Source organism: Pristis pectinata, chromosome 45 (assembly GCF_009764475.1).
Source record: "Pristis pectinata isolate sPriPec2 chromosome 45, sPriPec2.1.pri, whole genome shotgun sequence".
In the NCBI taxonomy this organism is placed as follows: Eukaryota; Metazoa; Chordata; class Chondrichthyes; order Rhinopristiformes; family Pristidae; genus Pristis; species Pristis pectinata.
In genome coordinates, this window is record NC_067448.1 from 757,905 (window position 1) to 763,719 (window position 5,815).

The 5,815-nt window shown below is 43.5% G+C and overlaps 1 non-coding gene across 1 annotated transcript; it reads left to right on the forward strand.

Moving 5' to 3' along the window:
- The first annotated feature begins 4,302 nt into the window (after positions 1-4,302).
- On the forward strand, positions 4,303-4,375 carry trnak-cuu (transfer RNA lysine (anticodon CUU)). Its single transcript has one exon. It is a non-coding gene; the product is annotated as a tRNA-Lys (tRNA).
- The last annotated feature ends 1,440 nt before the right edge of the window (positions 4,376-5,815 follow it).

Sequence of the window (5,815 nt, forward strand, 5' to 3'; positions counted from 1 at the left end):
CATTCCCACCTATTTGTTATCCCCAATACCGCGCAATCTACTTCGCTTGAACTAGCGCCTGTATCACGCATTGTCCAAGTCATCTGATCAGCATATTGGATCTTATATATTCTGTTAGTTAAAGGCAAATGCAATGCCAACAGGTTTGATAAACATGATTTCCTTTTCATGAATATGCATTGACACTGCCCAATGCATTTTTTTTATTTGCGAGTTCCCACGTTTTACTCATAGACTACAGGATTTTCTCAATGGCTGGTGGTGTAAGGGAAAATGATCCACTGCTTTCTGTGACCATCAACACACACGAAATGCTGGAGGAACTCAGCATGTCAGGCAGTATCTACGGAGGGAAATCAACTGTCGATGTTTCGGGTCGAGACCCTTCGTCACGACTGGAACGAAAGAGGGTAGAAGACGCAATTAAAGGGCAGGGGAGTGGGAGAAACAATAGCTGGCGGATTACATGTGAATACAGGTGAGAGGGGAAGGTAGGCGGGGAGGTGCTTCCGGTCTTCTCTCTTGCTTCTTTCCAAAGAATCCGTGTTACATCTGCTACCGCCCAATCTTTGAAACGAAAAATACTTATCACCTTGCGAACATCTTTGTTTGAAGAGAAAAAAAGAAAAGCTTCTAGTCAAATATCCTTTCTCAGAACCCGGGAACAAAGATGAAATGGTAAATTGAAGTTGCGGAGAAGGTAGCTGGGATGATGAGACAAATGGACTATTAAATGTATTGGTGGGACAGAGTGAGTCCGACTGTACTTCTTTTCCCGTGATTTGTGTTGCCAATACACGGACTGTGCGACATGCCCAGCAGGTCAGGATGTACGCACGGAGTGATTAAAACGGAACCATTCTCACAGATGGTCAACTTACAACAGAAATGGCAGGTTCTGATGCAGATATAAAAAGCGGACTCTTCACGTCTGACGATCCAAGGAAATGGAGCGGATGCAGTGGGCAGAATTAAGTTTAAGATCGGCCAAAGTTCTCAGTAAATTCGTGATTCTTGGTTTTCATGGACATTGGTAATCTGGTTTTGCATGGCGGTTTTCGCTCGGGCACTGAAAGTAATGCCAGGAGTTTCCACAATGACGAATGGTGATGAAGATGAGTGTTTTCCAGCTGGGTGACTCCTGCTGCCAGCGGCAATACATCGCTGGTGGGAGCGAGTTGTCAGACCAACTGCCGGTCTACCAAATGGCAGACGGGGTGCGCCACAGGGGATATACCACAAAGGGGAGAGATAGGAACGGAAACAGAATAGTGAAAGGCACTGACTGGCAACAAGTAATGATGAAGGTTCAGGAGGATGTAAATCCTACGATCTCTAAAACCAGGGTGAGGAACCAGATTACGAACAAGGAACCAGCAGATATGTTCTCTCCGGCTCCAGTGATCCACTTGGGAGATCCAAACAGTTATGAAGGGCAACAAAAAACACAATCCTCCTGGAGGGGTTGAAACTTGGTTCGGCCCCTTCATTCCGCCGCCAGACACTCCATCTGAGGACGGTTACAAACTCGTTTCCGCGCTCAGGTCACGGTGTTCATTACCTGATAAATATAGGGAGGGAATGTTATCCCGATGTACGAATGAATTAGGGATTGGGAGATGACTTTGGAAGGACGGAAGATGAAATATAGATCAGAGGAAGGAGTAAAGCGGGAGAGGGTGGTGGTCAGGGGAGTGAGTGGAATGAACCGAGGGACAGAGTGGGCGTTAATGTAGGGACTTGAATGGAGGCCGTGGGGGCTCAGCAGCCCCCTCGTGCTGGGTACAGGCAGATTAAGGACATACTTGACGGTTGGAAACCACGGTTTCCTGGGAAAACAAGCGAAATGAATTGGCATCTGTGTAAAAGAATGAAGGGAGCGTTAAGGAAAACAACGAGAATAAATTGATCACATTGTGTTGATTAAAGATCAAGTCGGAATGGAATAGATAATCGACATAACTTCTTGGTTCTGCTGGACGTATTTCCAAGCTCGCTTGAAATTCAGAAATAAAGGACATTTATGATTCACAGGAAAAAAATAAGCTCAGCTGATGCCTCGGTCAACAGTGTTGGATTCATTTAAAATGAAGCATTTGTGCCCCAAAGTCTCTGACAAAATTGAGTTTGTTCTATGCACATCTATGCACAGGTCCAATTGGGTGTTTGACATTTCAAAATCATAAACTCTTCTCGTTCTACCTGGGCCCTGCTTCAAAATCATCCCCCACACCTGAGACTCGCCTCACTGAAATGGAAGCCGGATCTTGGAGCTAAATCGCCTATTACAGAAAGATGATACGACCAACGTGAAAGCAAAACTTCATTCTGGACTAGCACCCCTGCACTGTCCGGCTTGGGGGTGCAGATTAGAAACAATATCGTGCTGCAGAACAGGTAACACAGTCCACAGGACACTGATAGGGACGTGGAGACTGCCTCCTCTGAAGGTCCTCGGGGAACCAGAAAAATTGTATGGCAATCCGCTTCTCGTATCCTCAGCAATGCTGATACAGGCGTTTATATTGGAATTTAAAGTCACCGGCAACCATGAACTGATGTCTCCTCCAGACACTGTGTATAATTCCAGCAATTTACCAAAGGCACTGCAATAAATATAACTGGAGTAAAACTGGCTAAATGATTGAAGAATGGAACAAAAGATAATCTGGGAGGAGCCGCGTGTCATTGTTGGACACAGCGATACGGTCCTTGGGAGCTGCCGGACCCAAAACGTGAAAACAGATTCCACCAGCGGAAGCATGCAAAATCGTTGATAGCGTCGGAAGTGAAGACACCAACCGCAGGATAATCACGGATATTTCATAGGACCGGTTTAGATGCCAAGCTTTTGTGCTCAGAAAATGCAAGCTACGCTCTCAAGTAATTCGGGTCCCCGTTATTTATCATTGACTGTTTGGGCAACAAGATATTAAGATATTAGAACATTGATCTACAGTAAACGATTATGGAACCTGCAGTTGTCAGTCACATAGCGGAATTGGTTGAGCATTAGACTCTGAATCTGAGGCTCCGGTGTTCGAGTCCCATGTAGGTTAATAGGGTAATGGATTTCTCTGCCAGACAAGCTGTAGAACCGTATTTACTACTTAGTTTTCCCAGTGAACTTTCTTTCTTCATGGTCCCTTTAATGCAGTCTGTGATGCACTTCGCTGATATTTTCAGACACCCAGTCTGTCCGTGTAATTTAAATGGAAAGAATTTTCTCAGCAATCCCTCCTGTTTGTCGTTGGCCGACCGCAGTGCTACCTGGATTATCAGCTTCTTCACTCGGCCGTAATTTTCACTTAACCACATTTAATTGTTACACTGGAGATACTTCGGGCAGCAGACGTAAACTGCGTGCCAAACCCTGGACATTCAGCGGACAACGGCCATATCACCAGAACTCTGCTTAAGAGCTTTGAGTAGTTGCGGGAGATCTAATTCTGTGATCATTACAAAACCACTTAATTATTTACATCATGAATAATGATTGAAACAAATTGTACCCTGCATCAAGCAGTTAATAAATAGGCAATTGTAACAATAACAAAAACAACGTACGTAAAGAATATATTTCGGGCGGGGCGAGAAGGATTTGGATCAGTAACGATTAACACACATTTGTGAAACTGGCGAGACACTAAGGCTGCGACACGAAATGTATGCGAAGACCAATGAGTGAACAGCCTTTGACAGGTGACGGGGCCTCCAACCCATGTCTCTGAATTCAGGTCCAATCTTGAAAATGAAGAAATGACTGTGACAAGTCACTTACCCTGCAAATTCAAGCTAATTGATTATTGTTTACGGAAATGGCGCTCCCACAGTCTCCATAACCAATGCTGGCAGATTGAGGCAGATATCAAAAGAAAAGGATTACAATGTTTGTTAGAATGTTGCATGTTCTCAGAACAGCCCTGAAGATTTCTGGTGTGCGAGGCTATATCTATTCCTGCTGAACTTCAGTAAAATCTATCCCAATATAGTTTCAGACGCCATCACTTTTGGGCAACAATAACTGATAATAATGCTTACTGTTACTACCATCGGGGAGGAGGCACAGGAGCATGATGACCCACATCGTTTCAAGATGAGCTCCCTCCATCTTCCATCATATTTCTGAACGGTCCGTAAAGCCAAGAATACCATCTCGGTATTCCCTTTACTCTATTTATTTGTTTAGTGTTAACTTACAGTATATTTAATGTTTTGCACTCTACTGCTGCCGCAAAACAATGAATTTCAGGACACATATCAGTGATAATCAATCCGATTCTGATTCCGAAACTGTTATAAGCCCGACTAGCTCAGTCGGTAGAGCATGAGACTCTTAATCTCAGGGTCGTGGGTTCGAGACCCACGTTGGGCGATGGATGTTGCTATTTTCCGATCCATTCCAACCAGCCTCCGGTATGAATAACAGATATGTAACAATTCCGCCCAACATATTTGGAGAAGTGGTTTTGTGAAATCTGCTGAGAACGCCATGCTCCGACCGCAGCATTCACCGCCGCTCGAGCTCTTCACCTGCATAACTTTCTGACATTTGTATATTTCTGACATTTATTTATTCCAAATTCTCCTCAAATCAAACTCTGTCAGGGTCCTAGCAGCTCACCTCTCGTCTCTAACCTTTCTCCCTCTGTCCCACGAATTCCATCTACCTCGACCCCCGTTCAAGAGCTCTGCTTCCTCGGTCATGTCGCCATATAATATTTTCCACTTCAGATTTTAGGAAAGAAACGTCATAGAAACGTTCAGAGAAATTTTCAGAACAATGGTGAATGCAGTTGACTTTAGTTAGCCTGACAAGCGTGTTGGTGAAGAAAAATCGGGTTTAAGTTCCTGCATAAGAACTATCTGCCGAATGGATCACTGCAGGCGGAACAATTGAGGTAAATTTAAATCAGTTGAATCTTTCCAATTGCAAATCTACGAGTGTCAATCACGTTGTTTCCAAAGAGATTATTTCCTTCTAACTTACTGCCTAGTGTTAATTGCTATTATGTTCCATATTCATTACCGCGTGTTACAAAATAGTACCATCAGCTCGCAGTGACACTTACGATCAGCGCGAGATACTGTCAGCGTCACATCCGTTGTCAATGTCTAAACATTGCAGTGTGCGATTACGTAATAACTTCACCACTCATTCATAACGTGCATCAAATTATTAAGGTATGGATTGCACATGTATTGTCATTATCAATATTAGTCTGCTGTCCAGCCTTGAAGGACCAAGAGATGTATCCACTTTGGAGAAGCAAAAAGAATATATTGCATTTTGCTGCGTAATCCTTTGTGTGGGTTTACCTCCCCATAAACATTTAGCAGACTCTTCTTGAATGAATTTTGTTTTCAAATATATTTCTGCCGTGTAAAATGTCCCTCTCGATGATGCACATCAAAATTGTATGCAGCATCGCAACTTCCTTATCATGTTCCTTGAAATTAGATTTAAATCTTTATTCGACTTCAGATAAAGCAACAGGACGAATACCGATCTCCTGTTGTTCACTCTCATCCATTCACAAAATTGTTCATCAAACATTCCTCGTCACTTTGGGTGAAGTTGGGATTGAGTTTGTCACAAGTCTGGGAAAACAATGCCTTCGCTAGAATATGGGTGGTTCCGTTGGTTCAATGTCGATGTTCCTGCGAATAAAATATCTTGATAACACTTACGGTGTAATTTGTAGACAGGGGAAATGTTCATTGAAAAACGAGGTTTCCTAACACTGTTTGAGATTACAAATAACAATTGAAGGCCAACAGGGAGTCGGTTTAATCCAGGGACCTCTGCTCATGG